Genomic DNA, 18968 nt, shown 5'->3' with positions numbered 1-18968 from the left:
AAGACTCCATCTCAAAAAAAAAAAAAATTTGTAAGTAACTTGTAAATAAATTCAATATATATTAGTTTTATAAGCAAAAAGAAAGAACATAAAAGTATTAAATTCACTGAACAAATTAGAAATAAAAGGAAATTACCTCAACATAGTAATGGCCATTTATGGAAATCCCACAGCGAAATGTCAGAGGCATTTGAACCAGAGCAACTCCATCTTGAATAGGGGCTGGGTAAAATAAGGCTGAGACCTACTGGGCCGCATTCCCAGGAGGTCAGGCATTCTTAGTCACAGGATGAGGTAGGAGGTTGGCACAAGATCACAAAGACCTTGCTGATAAAACAGGTTGCAGTTAAAAAAAGAAAAAGCTGGCCAAATCTCACTATAACCAAGATGGCAATAAAAGTGACCTCTGGTCAACCTCGTTGTTCATTATATGCTAATTATAATGTATTAGCATGCTAAAAGACACTCCTATCATCTGCAGGACAACAAATGCGTGGCAACATCAGGAAGTTACCCTATATGTTCTAAAAAGGGGAGGACCCCTCAGTTCCAGGAATTGCCCACCCTTTTCCCAAAAAACTCATGACAAATCTACCCCTTATTAAGCATATAATCAAGAAATAACCATAAAAATGGGCAACCAGCAGCCCACAGGGCTGCTCTGCCTATGGAGCAGTCATTATTTTATTCCTTTATTTCCTAATCAACTTGCTTTCACTTTACTCTATGAACTCATCCCGAATTCCTTCTGGTGCAAGATCCAGGAACCCTCTCTTGGGATCTGGATTGGGATTGGGACCCCTTTCTGGTAACACTAACATCAACCAAACAGTGAAAAATTGAAAGCTTTTTCCACAAAAACAAGACAAGGATTCACACACTCACCACTTCTATTCAATATATTATAGTACTGGAAGTCTTAGCCGGGGCGATTAGTTAAGAAAAAGAAATAAAAGGCATCCACATCAGAAAGGAAGAAGTAAAATTAATCTCTGTTCACAATCTTATATGTAGAAAACCCTAAAGATTCCACATTAAAAGAAGTGTTAGAGCTAATAAATGTTAGAACTAACTTTAGTAATAATGCTTATACAAAACCAACGCCCAGGCCAGACGTGGTGGCTCACGCCTGTAATCCCAGCACTATGGGAGGCCAAGGCAGGTGGATCACTGGGTCAGGAGTTCGAGACCAACCTGGCCAACATGGTGAAACCTCGTTTCTACTCTACTAAAAATACAAAAATTAGCCAGGCTTGGTGGTACACGCCTGTAATCCCAGCTACTCAGGAGCCTGAGGCAGGAGAATCGCTTGAACCCGGGTGGCGGAGATTGCAGTGAGCCAAGATCATGCCACTGCATTCCAGCCTGGGACAGAGAAAGATTCCGTCTCAAAAAACAACAACAAAAAAAACCAAACCAAAGCAAAACAAAACAAAACAAAACAAAAAAACACCCAAAAATCAGTTATTTTTTGTTGTTGTTGTTTTTGTTTTCAGACAATGTCTCACTCTGTCGCCCTGGCTGAAGTGCAGTGGCGTGATCTCAGCTCACTGCAACCTCCACCTTCCAGGTTCAAGTGATTCTCACGCCTCAGCCTCCCGAGTAGCTGGGATTACAGGCACCCACCACCAAGCCTGGCTAATTCAGTTGCATTTTAATACACTAAAAATGAACTATTCAAAAAAGAAATTAAAGAAATAATTCCATTTAAAATAGCATCAAAACACAATAGGAATAAATTTAATCAAGGAAGCAAAAGACTTTTACACCAAAAACTACAAAACATTGCTGGAAGAAATTAAAGGCGGCACAAATAAATTGACGCACATCACTGTTCATGGGTTGGAAGACTTAATATTGTTAAAATGTTCATACTACCCCAAGCATTCTATAGATTCAGTGTAATGCTTATTAAGTCCCAATGGCATCTGTTGCAGATAGCAAAAATATCCTAAAATCCATACAGAACCACAAAGGACCCAGAATAGCCAAAACAACAGTGAGAAAAAGAATAAAGCTGGAGGATTCACATTTCCTGAATTCAAAACATATTACCAAGTGACAGTAATCAAAACATATGGTACTGAAATAAAGACAAACCAATTAAACAAAATAGAGTGCCCAGAAATAAACACACAGAGATGCGTGATCAAATGATCTTTGATAAAATCACCAAGACTATACAATGGGGTAAAATAATCTCTTCAACAAACAGTGTTAGGGAAAGTGAATATCCACATGCAAAAGAATAAAATTTAACTGTTACCTTACACCATACACAAAAATCAAATCAAAATGGATTGAAGATTAAAATGTAAGAATTGAATCTATAGCTGGATGCGGTGGCTCACACCTGTAATCCCAACACTTTGGGAGGCCAAGGTGGGTGGATCACAAGGTCAGGAGATCAAGACTATCATGGTTAACACAGTGAAACCCCGTCTCTGCTAAAAATACAAAAAATTAGTTGGGCGTGGTAGCAGGCACCTGTGGTCCCAGTTACTCAGGAGGCTGAGGCAGGAGAATGGCATGAACCCGGGAGGCGGAGCTTGCAGTGAGCCGAGATCGCACCACTGCATTCCAGCCTGGGTGACAGAGCAAGACTCCGTCTCAAAAAATAAGAAAATAAATAAACAAACAAACTGAAACTATAAAACTCCTAGAAGAAAACGTAGGAGAAAAACTTCATAACATTAGTCTTGGCAACAATTTTTTTTGGATATGAAACCAAAACATAGACTATAAAAGCAAATATAGACAATGAGACTACACAAAACTAAAACTTCTACTCAACCAAGGAAACAATCAATGGATTGTAGGGATAACCTATGGAATAGGAGAAATTATTTTCAAACCATAGAGCTAATAAAGGATTAACATGCAAAATATATAAGGAACTCCTACAACTCAATAGTAAAAAAGCCAAATAACAAAATAAATAAATAAATACGGATTCGATTACACATATCTCCAAAGAAGGCATACAAATGGCTAACAGGTATATGAAGAGATACTCAGTATCACTAAACATCAGGGAAATGAAAATAAAAACTATTATGAGATGAAATATTACCTTATTCCAATTAAGAAGATCATCATCAAAGAAACAGAAACAAGTGTTGAAGAGGATACAGAGAAATTCGAACCCTCTGCACTGTTGGCGGGAATATAAAATGGTGCAGCTGCTATGGAAAATGTAGCATAAAAGTTCCTCAAAAAATTAAAAATAGATCTACCATATGACACAGCAATCCCTCTTCTGAGTATTTACCTAAAAGAATTGAAGACAAGATCTCCAAGAGATATTTGCACTCCTGTGTTCATTGCACCATTATTCACAAGGGCCAAGAAGTGTGAACAAACTAAATGTTTATCAACAGGTAAATGGACAAAGAGCATTTGGTATATACATGCAATTGAATACCCAGCCTTAAAAAAAAAAAAAAAAAAAAAAAAAAAAGGAAATCCTGCCATACGCTACCACATGGATGAACCTGGAGAACATTCGGCTAAGTGAAATAAGCCAGTCACAGGAACACAATACTGCACAATTTCACTTACGTGAGGTATCTAAAGTAGTCCAACTCACAAAAGCAGAGTAGAATGGTAGTTGTCAGTGGCTGGGGGCATGAGGAAGTGGGAGCTGCTATTCAACGGGTATTGAGTTTTAGTCGCATAATACAAAAAAATTCTAGAGATCTGCTGTACAAAAATGTGCACATATTTGATACTATATTGTTTACTTAAAAAGAGAGATTTCATGTTATATATATTTTTTTACTACAAGAAAAAGTCTCCAACTGGGACACTGCTAATCACTGGAAGAGATGAATATGGAAGAAAAAAGGTGCTGAAGGAGGTTTACCCGAGAAAGAAGTTAGACAATAGAGCACACCATTGTGAAGATTGAGGACACAGACACTGATTAGTAGACCGGGCAGTAAGGATCCTTCACAGGAGGAAAAATATCTTTTTCTCTACTCATTCTAGGTTCATGGTTGAGGCCCTTTTAACAAAGGACAGATTACTAAGTGAAAAGGATAAAAATTTACTTAATGTAAGTTTTAGGTGACACTGGAGCCTTTATAAGGAAATAAAAGGAGAGTAGTAAAGAAATATGACAGGAAAAAGTATCATCTAATGGTAAGAAACTGAAGAAACTTAGTAAGGCCTATTCATTCAGATTCTTCTCTGTGTCCTTGTGTCTGCAGAGATAAGGATCCTTCTTTTCTGTGGGTGTAGGAAGAGCAGCTCCTACACGAGAGTCTCACAGCCTGCTTTAGGGGAAGTTCAGAAAAATCCCTCCTAGATTTTATGACCTGCTTAAAGGGACAAGGGGGTGGGGGTTAAGAGTGACATTCCTGCGCCTGCCATTTTCTCAAATTCCTTTAGCTTAAATTATTCAGTAGGTCAAGGGGCCATATTTTGGGATAGTGAGCCCTGAACCCCATCGATCCCTCCGCACATAAGGAGAAACCTGGCCACCCCGAGTGAGTCAGTGGGGTAGGGAGTGGGAGACAGCAGCCTCTGAGTCCTGGGGGCCAGTGAAGTTTTGCAGGGCTTTGCATTTGTCAGGAGCGTGACCTTGAACAAGTTGACTTCTCAAAGCCTCAGTTTCCTAGTCCATAACAAGAAAACAGCACCACCTGTTTTCCTCCCATAAGAGTTATTATGGGGACTCAGCAAGACAACTCACAAAAACACTGTCAACACAGGACTAGAGCAAGGCAACTATTCATTTCACATTAGGTAGTATTTTATTATTACTTGCTATGAACTATTCACAAAGATATCAAAGGAGAGAGCAAGAAAAGACCAGGAAAAATGGCTGGGAGTGGTGGCTCATACCAGTAATCCCAGCACTTTGGGAGGCCGAGTCCGGCGAGTCACCTGAGGTCGGGAGTTCAAGACTAGCCTGGCCAACATGGAAAAACCCGTCTCTACTAAAAATACAAAATTAGCAGGGTGTGATGGCACATGCCTGTAATCCCGGCTACTTGGGAGGCTGAGGCAGGAGAATCCCTTGAACTCAGGGGGGCGGAGGTTGCAGTGAACTGAGATCGCCCCATTGCACTCCAGCCTGGGCAATAAGAGCGAAACTCTGCTCGAAGAAAAGACAAGACCAGGAAATCTCACCAAATCCCTGTGTGATCATTGGCTCGTCAAAAAAACTATGAAAGGTGAGAAAAAATGATAGGACAACTCTTGGCCACTCAGATTGCTCCCACTTTTTACCTTTGAAGATCCACCCTTCACCACTTCTCTAATTCCTCTTCCCCCAAACCAAGTGTGTGAAGAGATTTGTTTGCATTTTTACCTACAGTGTCATTTGATTCTGTAGCAAAATAAAAAGTTGTTAATGAAAGGAAGTGCTGCAATTTGTGCATATGCAAGACGCTCAAGATTTCAAAGTTTCAGCAAGTCTAGCACAAAGATGTCCAAATGTTTTCTCTGGCGATATCTTCAGAGGCTAAACTGTGATTAATAGCCCAGAAAGAACCCTTTGAAGCAGGATTGGTGACATCAAAGTCGTAATCCAGGGGTGGCAGGAGCTTTATAATGAGTGGGAAGCATTTTAACACATTTCAAAGGATTTACAGCATGAATAAACAATAGACCTCAGCAGATGCGCCACACACACCTTTCAGAAACATAACCTATACAAAGTTTCCATTTTAATTTAAATGTGAATACAGTGTTCACACTTCTTTCAAATGTTAAGCATCCTCAGTGCTTCACCCCCTAGACAGCCTCTTCTCAGCTAAGCATCGCTCATTGCCCCAGAACACCCTCCTGTGCTTCTCAAAACTGCAACTACCAACATGTGTCCTGTGTTGGAAGGAGAAAATGGAAGTCAGAGGCATCTTAATGGAATTTATATCCTATGCGGGAACTGTGTTAAGAGAGAATCTGAATTGGAGGTTACAAAGATCTCATACAATTTCCCTGCTTCCAACTTAAACGAAAAGACACAAGTGGTCTGAAGACAGAGCTGGAACTTTTAAAAGATGGCAATTTTCCGCCTGCTTCAGAGGATTTTCCTTGCTTGGAAAGTACCCAGAACCCAGGGTTTCATCTGTAGTCATCTTTTACTAACTGCCCCAAAGGACAGGTTGTTGTTTTAAATAATCAAACATAGAATTCAGTCTCCCTCGGCTGCACCCTCTGGGTTTATAGGACTTGTTGCAGGATTTCATTGGTTCTTGTTGGTGGGCATTTGTTTGAGAAATTTTCCGATTTTAATTTTCTCTCCAAACACAAGAAATAGGCTAATAAACTAAGAAATTATTGCAAAAGCAATGCTGAAATGTAAAAAGCTGTTTGTGTCAAATAGTTACAAATATAAGGAGCTGTGAATAAAAAATCAGATGCTTCAATTCATCTGTTTCAAGATTAAGTTTTATCTCAGTAGACCTGAGAACTGAAACCATGTACCCCACATTCAGCTTAGATACTGAGAACCGAAACCACATCTTACTGTCTACAATACAATGACTTTGTGTAATTCCGGTCTCCATTAGCATGACTTTTCTTTTTTCAGGAGTCTCCAAGCCCAGGCAAATGGTTAGATTGCTCATTACAGAAACTTCCTGAAAGACTCATCAGCTCTTCCATGGAAAGGACCAACCTGACAGTTCATTCCCTATGATTCCTATAATCTCGCCTTTCAAAGTCCTCCCCTTGCTGTTTCCACCAGCACTGGACTGCTGCACTGTGATACTTACCCAATGCTAATCAAAGGCCTTCACTTTGAAACACCCTCCTAAAAATAAACAATTTCTCAACAAACTCTGGCCTTGACTTCCCTTCTCCAAGACATTGCCAAAACTTTGAGACGTGGTGGGAAGCAATAAACTCCACTTTGTCCTATCAGTGAGTTGTGCTAGTAATGTTTGGGAGCAAGCTTGAGACAGACCTACGCTAGTGCAATACTTGCAGTAATTAACATGTTCCAATTTCAGTTTATAACACTGTAGCTAACAACATGCAAGGAATTAAATTCAGTACATAGTTGTATACAAACATACTATAAAAAATACTACAGTAGCTAAGTGCAGTGGCTTTCACCTGTAATCACAGCATCTGGGGAGGCCAAATGGAAGGATTGCCTAAGCCCAGGAGTTTGAGACCAACCTGGCCAACATAGTGAGACCCCATCTCTACAAAAAGTTTTAAAAATTAGCTGGGCGTGGTGACACACCTGTGGTCCCAGCTATTCAGGAGGCTGAAGTGGTAGGATCAGTTTGTTAGATATGAGTTCTAAATTTCTTTTCAAAGAATTAATATGTCAGGATGTTCAGTTCTTTGCCTTCTAAACTTCCTTGTAAAGCAACCTTTGTTGATTACCTCCTCCATCCTGATTCATTCTGATCACCTGCTCCACCCTAACTCATTCCAATTACCTGCTACCTGCTCTGCCCTGACTCCCACCAAAGCATTCACCCCGTCATTCTCTTTAAATCAGCCAATCGGAATTAGTTTAGCCTGGGTGGTCTAACCCTAGCCAATAGGGGAACAACACAGCCACGGGGTCCACATGCCTCAGGGATAAGAACCCCTTCCCCTCCCTTGTCTGAGTATGTGCTCACCATTTTTCCATCTATAAGGGCACACCCTTGTATACGAAGTACCTTGACTTGCTGAGAATTAAAAAGAAAATTTTATATTCGAGTGCTATTCCTTTTGCGGCACCAAAACCTTATATATAACAAGTTGAGCCTGGGAGGTTGAGGCTGCAGTGAGCCACGATCACACCACTGTACTCTAGCCTGGGCAACAAGAGCAAGACCCCATCACAAAAAAACACAAACCGATAGTATTTTGTATGCTACAACAACTTAGTTCATCTTTATATAACCATCTCTCCTAAATTTATAACAAGGATTTATTTTAGATGTGATAAATTGAAGTAACTTAAGATAGCCACAAAATATGACACAGCTGTAGGAAGCCAAGAAAAGGAGATCATGTGTGATGTTAAATTTCGTTCTGCAGTTTTTACTCTCTCCCTTAGCATTTATCTACAGCTTTCAGGTTAATATCAATAAATGGGCAGAGCAGGATGGGAGAGTTCCCAGCCCACTTGGACATGAGCTAATGTCTTATGAAAAGAACATAGATAATTTATATACAGTCACGTGCTGTGCTGCTTAATGACAGGGATATATTCTAAGAAAAGAGTCATAGGGCATTTTGTCATTATGTGAACAGCATAGATTGCACTTACAAAACCTAGATGGTACAGCCTCTCCACACTGTGAAAGTTACAGACACAGGATGAAATCACTTTTGTCAGACCCAGACAAGATAGGGCTGGGAAGCCCTGAAAAAGAGAAGACTCATGCTTACATGTCTGAGATAAGAACTGTTTCCAAGGACTATCTAAAAACCTCACAAAAAACCCTTTTGCATCCTTCATGCATCTCCTGCTTTGATAAGGTTTATCACTAGGCATTCTATAGGACTGAAGTAATTCAGTGAAGATGTTCTCAGAAAAACACTTGCCCAGTAACAGTATCTCCACCAATGAACTGACAACTCTGGCTTTGAACCTCTGGAACCAATGAACTCTATTTCTAAGCAGCTTATGTAAATCTCTTTTTGCTAATAAAAGCTCCCCTTACCCTTCCCTCACTGAATGCACTGGTGCCTTGCCATTTTATACTATTCCAGGTTATAATCCTTATTTTTATTCCTAAGTAAACCCGGCATATTTATAGATAATGTTCTCTGTGTTTTTTTTGTTTGTTTGTTTTGGTTGATATACCTGGGCTATATGGTATAGCCTATTTCTCCTAGGCTAAAAACCCGTATAGCATGTTGCTGTATGGAATACTATAGGCAGTTATAGCACAATGGAAAGTATCTGTGTATCTAAACGTAGAAAAGGTACAGTAAAAATATGGTATAAAGTGTAAAAAAAAGTACACCTATATAGGGCACATAACATGAACGAGACTTGCAGGACTGGAAGTTGCTCTGGGTGAGTCAGTGAGTGAATGATGTGTGAGTGTGAAGGCCTAGGACATTCCTGTACACTAATGTAGACTTTATAAATACTGCACACTTAGGCTACACTAAATTTATACAAAATATTTCTTTTTCTTCAATAATAAATTAACCACTTACCATAACTTTTTTACTTCATAAGCTTTAAAATTTTTTAAAACATTTTGACTCTTTTGAAATAACACTTAGCTTAAAACACACACTGTAAGATGTACAAAAATATTTTCTTTATGTCTTAATTCTATAAACCTTTTTACATTTTTAAGATGTTTTATTTTTTATTTTTTAATTTTTTAATTAAAAACAAAGACACCGACACACACACTAGCCGAGGCCTACACAGGGTCGGGATCATCAATATCACTGTCTTCTACCTCCACACATCTTATCCCACTGTAAGGTCTATGGGGCAGTAACACATAGGGAGTTGCCATCTCCTAGAATCACAATGGTTTCTTCTAGAACACCTCCTAAAGAACCTGCCTGAGGCAGTTTTACAGTTAACTTAAAAAAAAAAATAAGTAGGAGTACATGCTAAAGTAATAACTTAAAAGCCTACTATAGCGTATACATAAACCAGTAACATAGTTGTTTATTATTATTCAGTGCTATGTACCGCACATAACTGTATATGCTATATTTTATACAACTGGCAAAGCGGTAGGCTGGTTGTATCAGCATCACCACAAACACCTGAGTAATGTATTGTGAAGGCTAGGACATCACTAGGCGATAGGAATTTTTCAGCTCCATTGTATTTTTTTATTTTATTTATTTTTTTTTTTGAGACGGAGTCTCGCTCTGTCGCCCAGACTGGAGTGCAGTGGCCAGATCTCAGCTCACTGCAACCTCCGCCTCCCAGGTTTATGCTATTCTCCTGCCTCAGCCTCCTGAGTAGCTGGGACTACAGGCGCCCGCCACCTCGCCCGGCTAGTTTTTTGTATTTTTTAGTAGAGACGAGGTTTCACCAGGTTAGCCAGGATGGTCTCGATCTCCTGACCTTGTGATCCGCCCGTCTCGGCCTCCCAAAGTGCTGGGATTACAGGCTTGAGCCACCGCGCCCGGCCTGCTCCATTGTAATCTTACGGGACCACAGTTGTATATGTAGTCTGTCCTTGACTGAAATGCCATTATGTGACGCATGACTACATATAGAAGGGATTGTAGTTTTGTGGAGGGAAGGAATCAAGAGTAAATAAGAGACGAGACTGTCCTCCCATCTGTTTTATTGAAGAGAGGTATGCACAGATAACAAATTCACTCTTTTCTGAATAGACAATTTTATCGTGCATGTGGGAAATTCAAAGCCCCAAAGAAACCCCTTCCCTATTCCTGTATTGACTTTTAATTGGCAATTGTCTAACATTTTAAGGAATTTCTGCATAATTAACACCTTTACACTATTTGCTTGAAGAAAGCCAAACCAATGTTTTCACTGACTTTTCTTTTTAGAATGTAAACTACAGCTTTAAAGATTTGTGACCCAGAGATCTCAAATTGTAGAGCTAGGGAAAAAATAGTAATTCCTTCCTCTCTCCTTAAGCTTTCAAACTCGTAAACAGGATGTCAGTCCAGCAAACACCTATGTTGGGGGCCACACCGGGGGTGGTGGAGAATGAAAGAACACACACAAAGACAAAGACACACAGAGAACATGGCGGCCGCACTCAGAGCCTCCGCCTCACTTTATTTATACTCCATAAACTTCACGTCAGCAGAAAGAATGTAATGCAAAACAAACTTTCTTTTCCCACATGTAACCTTCTACTCAGTACCTTGTTTCTATATTCTTACTTATCTACCCGCCTTCTTGGCGCCTACGGGAGTTCATTAAAAGTTCAGTTGGAGCTACTGTCCTTGAGCCCTATCTATTCTCAGCATACTGTTTTCAAAGGCCCCTGCATTTCCCCCCTTTTAATTTTGTTTTGCCTCAATCCTAAAAAGGTAGCCCATATTTGTTCCTGTGTTTTCTTTTGTTTTTGGAGGCGACGGAGGGAGCATCGAATCATTAAAAGAAGTAGACCCAAACCAAGTGCCCAAAGCAATATATTTCTAGAGATTGTAGAAATCTAGGTTTTCATTTGAGTCTATGGGTTAAAGGCAGCAAGGCGCTGCCCCAGTTTTTGTAAGGTTATCGTTCCAGACAGCACATGTAATTGTTGTCGAAATGCTTCGGAAATGTTCTGAGTGAGCTCTTGAATGTCCAAACTAATATTTTTATGGCCAATTAATAATTTTCGGATTACAGTCCAATTTTGAGAGATGTTAAAAGGCACAGGTGTTACACAAAACTGAGTGGAATTCCAATCACATTGTAATGTTACCCGAGTACTGAGTACAGTGAGTTGATCTCCAAGCCATGTCAATGCTTGCTCTATGTTGTCCAATCTTTCAGCAAGTTGAGAATCAATGTTTCATTGTTGAAGCCATAACCGGTGAGATTGTTCATGCCATTGCTGCACAAATTCAGCATTTTGTATGCTTTGATGAAGAGCGAGCCCTGCTACGGCCGCAGCGGAGGCGATGGCAACAAGACTCATCACCGAGGCAATTATAAGTCCAAGGGCACGGCGGGTTCGCTGAAGAGAAGTCCAAATATAAGTTTCAAGAGGTGATGCCCCCCATGGTTGCGTAAGATTAACAGGTAGCCAAATTTCCTTACGAGCCCTGAGGATATAAATATCCTCAGCAAAGTTGTGCCACCAAGAATGATTGAGGCAAGACAAAAATGTACACGTATTTGTACAATTAATAATTTCCGTATTATTATCCCATGTCAAATTTCCTGCTAATAATAGGTAGGGCTTACGGACACAAGCAATAATATATCGAGAGGTATTCCGATATAACTGAATATGAAAGGAATTAGTTGGGTTAGAAAGATTAAGAGACATATTCCCCACAAAAGTGCTAATGGCATCGCCTGCAGCTAACAACTTCCAAAGATGACTCTGTACTAGTAAAGAGTGTTTAAGATGCGGCATAGGTGGCGACAGGCCTCCTTCACGCCAAACCAAAGTTTCATTACCATTAGTAGCAATACTTTTATTTACCCGGTGCCATTTCAAAGGTATGTGACTAAATTTTGTTTGAAAATCACCATGTACACTCCAATTAGTTATTTGCATTCTATTATATTCCAATAAAATCCAGGGTTTAGTTTCTCTACATTGTTGCCATTCCAACACCTCTATATTAGGGGAAACCTCTGGAATAGGACAAACAGGTAAAGAACTAGGAATAGTCTCATTACTATATACAATATGATTATACTGAAAACTTCTAGTTACAATGATAACAGTATTAGCAGCCACATGACTATGATTATAGCGAACAGCCCAAGCTTCATGCGATTTTCGGAGACAATGAGGACTATTTCCCATACATATTGGAAGTCCTTTCACACCAAATTGGTATATATTGTTTATAATTCCCGTTTCCAGTTCTATATTGTCTTTGTCTACATAGGGGGACGGCATCCAAGTAGTGTCATTGGTGAAAACTTTAATTTCTGCCTCTCCCCAGGCAACTCCTTGATACAAAGGTGGAAAGGGAATATAAGTCCAATATTCATACAAAGTCTCACTAAGAGAAATAAGTCCCCCGCTGAGGCACATCTAACAAAGGAAGAAATGTATGCTGAATCCAATTTTCTTTTCAACAGGGTTTTAATTGTCTTGTAGGAAACCACTCAGGTCTACTCCCTGTAAGGACAAGAGCATATCCCCGTCCCTGCTTTAGAACTTGGCTCTGTACATACTTACCTTCTTCATTAGGATACCAGACCTTTAAATTGTCAGCAGGGACTATCACCGAGGAAGGTGAGGAAAGATGAGTTACGGCAGCGGAGTCTTGCAATTGTCTCCACTGATTCAAAAAATTTAAAGTAAAAAGAACCTTCAAAATCTGGTTTCTGGGGGGCTCATTTCCCCCTTTTTGTTTTAATAGTTGAGTTTTTAAAGTTAAATTTGCACGCTCAATGATGGCTTGACCTTGACTGTTGCCTGGGATCTCGGTGATATGTTGAATATTGTATTGCTGTAAAAAAATTTGTAATTTATGAGAGACATAGGCAGGGGCATTATTAGTTTTAAGTATAAGAGGAATGCCCATAATGGCGAAACAAGCTAAGAGATGTGTAATAATAGAATCAGCTTTTTCAGATGGCAATGGAGTGGCCCATTGAAAATGAGAAAAAGTATCAATGGTATGATGAACATACTTTAATCGTCTAAAAGAAGGAATATGTATAACATCCATTTGCCAAATTTGATTAACTTGAGTACCTCTCGGGTTAACTTTAGGATGGAAGGATGGAATGCTCAAAGGAGCACAGGATGGACAAGCTCGAATAAGAGAACGAGCTTGTTTACGAGTTAAATGAAACCGTCGTTGAAGGCCAGAACTATTAGTGTGATGTAGAGTATGTTCTTGTTCTGCAGCCTGCAAGTGGCCAATTAGAAGTGAATCAATCTGAGTATTTCTATGAACTAATGGTCTAGGAAGTTGAGAATGGGAACGAAGATGAGTGATGAATAAAGGAGCTCGACGTTGGCTCAAAGTAGAAAATAACAAGGAAAAGAGTTTTTGAAGAGAAGAAGTAGCACAAAGAGGTAAAGTGGCCTGAGAAATATAAGAAGTAACATAAACAGCATATTGAGAATCACTAACAATATTACAACCAGTAGTAGGAAAATTAAGTAAGACTATGAGAATAGCAAACAATTTTCTCTGTTGCACCGAGGGATAAGGATAAACTGTAACTCGAGATTGATAAACACTCCAATATTCAGCCTTATCATTGCTATTAGCATCGGTAAAAAAGGTAGGACCTTGAACAGGAAATACAGAGATTGGTGAAAAAGGCAACACAGAATGTTGCCTAAAAAATGAAAAGATCGGAGATTTAGGATATTGGGTAGAAAATTGTCTAACAAAAGAAGCGCAAGCAACTTGCCAAGAATTAGAAGTTGCAAGAAGATGAGTGATCTGACTATCAGTGAATTGAGAAATAATTACAGAAGGATCTCCTCTCTAAAGTTGTCGACAACGATGTCGTTTTTTGATGATCAGTTCTGCTAAACGATCAATATAAATAGTTAAGCGTTTAGATGTTTTATTGGACAAAAAGATCTATTCTAGTGGCCGATTGGTCTGATGAATTATTCCTGTAGGAGAATGTAAAGTATGAAATAAACAAAGGGAAAGGGGAACATCGGGAAGGATATAATGTAAATGGGCCTTTTGAAGTTGCTCTTCCACAAGCTGGAGTTCCTGTAAAGCCAAAGGAGTTAAATGACGTGAGCTGTCCAAGTGATTGTCTCCTTCTAGAATAGAAAAAAGATGTTGTAACTGATATGTTGGTATTTCTAAAACAGGACGCATCTAATTAATGTCTCCTAGAAGCTTTTGAAAATCATTTAATGTTTTTAAATGATCACGTTGAATTTGAATTCTTTGGGGTCGAATATTTTGCGCCCCCAAGGTATAGCCTAAATATTGAATAGGAAAATCTAGTTGAATTTTTTTTGAAGCAATATTAAGTGAATAAAAGGAAAGCTGAGCTTGTAATGACACAAAAGCATCTTGCTGCTTTTCTCTGGTGGGTGCAGCAAGAAGAATGTCATCTATATAATGATATAAAAGAACAGAAGGATGACGTTTTTGAACAGGATCCAAGGCCCTATGGACAAATTTTTGACATAAGGTAGGGCTGTTTAACATACCTTGAGGTAAAACTTTCCATTGATATCGAGAAAGTGGTTGTGAATTATTAAAAACAGGGACAGAAAAGGCAAAACGCTCACAATCTTTTTGATCCAATGGAATAGAAAAAAACAATCTCTTAAATCAATAACCATGAGCACCCAGTCTTGAGGAATCATAGAAGGATTAGGAAGGCCAGGTTGTAAAGATCCCATAGGTTGAATACATGCATTAATAGCACGAAGATTTGTTAATAATCTCCATTTTCCATTCTTTTTCTTTATGACAAAGACAGGGGAATTCCATGGAGAAGTACTAGGCTCTATATGGCCTAAGGATAATTGTTCCTGAACTAAGTTTTCCAAGGCCTCAAGCTTTTCACGTGTTAAAGGCCACTGTTCAACCCATACAGGAATATTAGTTTTTCACTTTAAGGGAAGGGCTTGAGGCTGCTGAACAGTGGCTACATGTTTAAAGACTTTTCAAGAGGATTGTAGCCCATGCGGAACATCATATTCTTGGCAGAATTAGAAACATGAGGAATAGAAACAAAAGCTCCAAATTGTTGTAATAAATTTCGCCCCCACAAATTTAAGGCAATAGGAACAATATAAAATTGGACTTGGGCCATTTGACCATCCGGCCCTCGACAAGTCAAAGATTGGGAACTTTGATACACCTCTGAAGTGGAACCTAATTCAGTAAGAGACACAGCAACAGGCTGTTTAGGCCAATGTAAAGGCCATTGGTCAGAGGCAATAATGGAGACATCAGCTCCTGTATCTACCAAGCCCTGAAAAATTTGTCCCTCTATTTCGAGAGGAAACAAAGGTTTTTGTTGAGTTACTTAAGTTTCCCAAAAAATATGTTTACCTGTGCTTCCAAAACCTCCAGTTCTTTTTTGCCCCCGTGAGGGAAATTGAAAATAGGGTAATAAAAGGAGCTGTGCAATCCGTTGCCTTTCTTTAAGAGATATGGGTTTATGAGCCTGTGCCATAATTTGAATTTCCCCTTTATAATTAGAATCTATAACACCCAAATGAACTTGTAAACCCTTTAAAATACTACTACTACGTCTTATAAGCAATCCAACAGTATGTGGAGGTAATGGCCCAAAAATAACTGTAGGCAATTTAACAATTCTCATTTCTGGGGTGAGTTCAACAGCCTGTAAAATTGACACATCAGCAGCAGCGCTACCAGAAGTAGCAGAAAAAAGTTGAGTTACTGAAAATCGGGGGTTAACACTGACTGATTGGCCTGCTGATGTTGGTCCCCCGAGCTGATTGGAAATTGTAAATGAAGAGGGCTTGTATTGTTGCTGGGGCCCCAAGCTGAAGGGCCCCTCTGTAAGTTTCCCGATTCGGAGGTTAAAGGGTTACCGTATTTGTCTACTTTAGAGTGACATCGATTAGTCCAGTGTCGCCCTTTGCCACAACGGCGACAGAGCTCAGTGGGAAGTTTTTTAAATCCTGTTTTAGGGGAGTCACTCTTATTAAGTAACTTACGACACTCCTTTTTAAAATGACCAGTCTTTTCACATTGAAAACAGACCCCCCTTTTTTCCATGAGTACTTTAGATAAAGCTCCAGCAAACAATTGTGCATTATAGGCAGCCCCTCCCACTCCAGCACAGGCTCTAATAAAATCTTCTATTTGCAAATTTCCAGCAGCCTTTAGAGGGCGCAACAACCTCTGACATTCTTGATTAGCATTTTCAAAAGCTAGTGTAGTTATCAGAATGTTGCCTGCTGTCCCATTACCCACAGTTTTCATTACAGCATCTTGGAGCCGAGCAACAAAATCAGGGTATGGTTCGTTAGCACCTTGTAAAATCTTAACAAAAGACAAAGCAGTTTTTCCCGATGGTTCTATTTTACACCAAGCTTTTAAAAAAAGTCCTTTAACTTGTGATAATGCTATGTCATCGAGTCCAGATTGAGCCGCTACCGTAACAAACTGACCAGTACCTGTTAATTGCTCTTCTGTTGGTCCTGGAGGATTTCTAGCAACATTACGGCGGGCCTGTTCTTTAGCATCCTCCAGCCACCAACTACGTAACTGGAGCCACTGAGAACGGTCCAAAACAGCCTTCCCCAAAGTCTCCCAATCAATAGGCAAAAATAAATTTTCAGAGGAGAAAGAGTCTAAAAGCCCCATGACAAAAGGAGATTGAGGGCCATAATTAGCAACAGCTGCCTTCATTTCTTTAAGGAACTTAAATTGAAGGACATTATACTGCACATTCACACCTCCTTGAGGAAATTGATCATTAGGGCCAAAAGGTTGCCTGGTAATGGGGAACAATTGTAAAAGATCCTCATCCTCTTGAGAATCCAATACCTTAATTACAGCTTTAGCAGTAGAAGCAGGGACAGTAAAAACCGTGCCTGAACGAGGCAACATTTCCACCGGCGGTGGTGGTGGTGGAAAACTATCCTCCTCTGCCGCTTTAGGTGCTGACAGGGACGGATGAGCCACGGGAAAAGTAAAAACAGGAGTACGTGGAGGAGAAAGGTGAGGGGGAGATAACTGCAGTTGCAAAATTTGTTGTAACAATTGAACAACGGGCTGAAGCTCCTTTTGAATTTCTGATTCCTTTTCCTGAGACACATCATTATGCAAAGGACCTTCCCCCTCAGTTACAGAATTATCTAAAGGAGGAGAAATAGCTATCGGAGACTTCAAAGATTCCTCATCTCCACCCTCCTCTTTTTCAGAATCTGTCTCTAAGAGCTCCAAAGCCTGAGTAATAGAGGCACAGAGAGCCCACAAAGGTGCCGGCATTACATCACCACGCTGATGCGCTTGACGAAGGGTCTTAACAACCCGTTGCCAATCTCGTTTATTTAGTTGTACTTCAGTTTGATATTGAAACCAATCACAATGTTGTTCCACATGAGCAAACAATTTCCGCAAAGTTCTCTCTTTTGTATCAACTCTAATTGAAAGTAAAAGCCCTTGTAATAATCTTAAATATTCTGAGGCCAAGGAACTGGAATTCCCCATAATGAAAGCTTAAGAAGGTTCCCCTTAATAATATCCGGGCCTTACCCGCCCCTAGGGGGTTCCCCTTCTTGTTCTCCCCTACTCACCCGTGCTGACCCTGCTCGCTGCGCCACTTGTTGGGGGCCACACCGGGGGTGGTGGAGAATGAAAGAACACACACAAAGACAAAGACACACAGAGAACATGGCGGCCGCACTCAGAGCCTCCGCCTCACTTTATTTATACTCCATAAACTTCACGTCAGCAGAAAGAATGTAATGCAAAACAAACTTTCTTTTCCCACATGTAACCTTCTACTCAGTACCTTGTTTCTATATTCTTACTTATCTACCCGCCTTCTTGGCGCCTACGGGAGTTCATTAAAAGTTCAGTTGGAGCTACTGTCCTTGAGCCCTATCTATTCTCAGCATACTGTTTTCAAAGGCCCCTGCACACCTATATTGAATCCCAGACTGTTTCAAGGAGCTAACAAGGCTTCTCTTTCCTAACACAGGCAATAGTGGAGTTACTCTGTTTTCTACACTTTATTGCCACATTGGCAGAAGGTCTCTTTTAATGACAAGAATTTCCTCTTAGAGCCAGATGAAGAAAGCGCTTTCCATATTTTCTTGGTGGAGTTCGCTTGAAAATAACATGGCTGCCACATGGCCTGATGTGTGTTCAAAAAAGTACAAGAGCCTGTACTACTGACATCTACCCAATATCTACCCAAGAAGACTTGACCCATTTAAAGATAAAGTAAGATAAAAGCCACATACACATGTCTGTCAGCACCCATGTCGTGAGGTGTGAGAACGGCTTATTCCGGTCTCAGAACAATCAGGGAAAGTCGTGGGCAAAATCGCAATTTAGGCAAAGGATGTATTCAAATTCCCCACATTCCTTTTCACCTCTCTATTTCCACTTCTGAAGGTGCAACATGGCTTTAATGCTGTCTCCTCCCTATCCCAATATCCAACTCCCCCTACTTCATTGTCCCACCCTTGAACTTTTCAATGCAGCACACACCTCCTCCAAATTCCCATCAAATCTCCTTTTGTCTTTGTTCCAAATCTTCAGGTTACTATTCGTCTGACACTTAATCCAGGTGTAATTTGTTAATGGACAAATGAATGCATTAATTCACTCAGGTGAGATGTTTATACGGTATAAAAAGCTATCTAGGCCAGGCGCAGTGGCTCACCTTTGTAATCCCAGCACTTTGGGAGGCTGAAGCGGGCGGATCATGAGGTCAGGAGTTCAAG

General features: G+C 40.0%; 1 protein-coding gene across 1 annotated transcript in view; it reads right to left on the bottom strand.

Moving 5' to 3' along the window:
• Positions 1–18968, bottom strand: part of LOC140712578 (myosin-IIIb-like) — a 75060-nt gene that overhangs the window by 25626 nt on the left and 30466 nt on the right. The gene's annotated exons all lie outside the window — the stretch shown is intronic.

The sequence above is a fragment of the Chlorocebus sabaeus genome, chromosome 10, assembly GCF_047675955.1.
Source record: "Chlorocebus sabaeus isolate Y175 chromosome 10, mChlSab1.0.hap1, whole genome shotgun sequence".
In the NCBI taxonomy this organism is placed as follows: Eukaryota; Metazoa; Chordata; class Mammalia; order Primates; family Cercopithecidae; genus Chlorocebus; species Chlorocebus sabaeus.
This window is presented reverse-complemented; position numbering and strand designations above follow the sequence as displayed.